Below are 656 nucleotides of genomic sequence, written 5' to 3' on the forward strand. Positions count from 1 at the left end.
GGGTAAATCCAGTTCTTGTTACTTTATTTGACCTGATGCTGAAGTGCCAGCTGATCTTAATAATGAAGATGGGGCATAAGAAGAGTAAGAAACTCTATAGGTAATGCTTCTGTAGAAAATTCAGCTTATGGTAAATTATTAAATAAAAATTTTTTATATACACATATGTATGTAATTTAAACTACATTCCCCTACTCTAGAGATGTATCATTTTTATGAGAAATAAATTATATTCCAAATACTGTTCACTTAAAAAAAAAAAGGGAGAGAGAGAAGAAAAAGAAAAGAAAAACAAATTTGGGTACAGCAAGAGCACCTGTCATTTAATACATGGTGATAATTTCACAGAAACTTGTATCTCAGATCCAGCCTCTACAAATCTTTTTATATTGGAACTATTCTTAGATCTTAAAGAATTTTCTGACCTCATCCTACTAAGGAAAAAAGTTTTGACTTTTCTCTGTCCAGCAATTTTTTAGACCAGATGTATAGTATAACTGATAGAATATGGAGTCAGGTGAAGTGATAAACCTTCTCATAAAATCATTTAATATAGTTGGTCCAGGAAATGTAACCTCCCTAAATGAGAGTTAATTTAGGAGGTGTTCATAAATATGGGGCATACAGGGATATCTACAAGATTCATTATCTATGAA

This window comes from Myotis daubentonii, chromosome 3 (genome assembly GCF_963259705.1).
Source record: "Myotis daubentonii chromosome 3, mMyoDau2.1, whole genome shotgun sequence".
NCBI classification, from domain to species: domain Eukaryota; kingdom Metazoa; phylum Chordata; class Mammalia; order Chiroptera; family Vespertilionidae; genus Myotis; species Myotis daubentonii.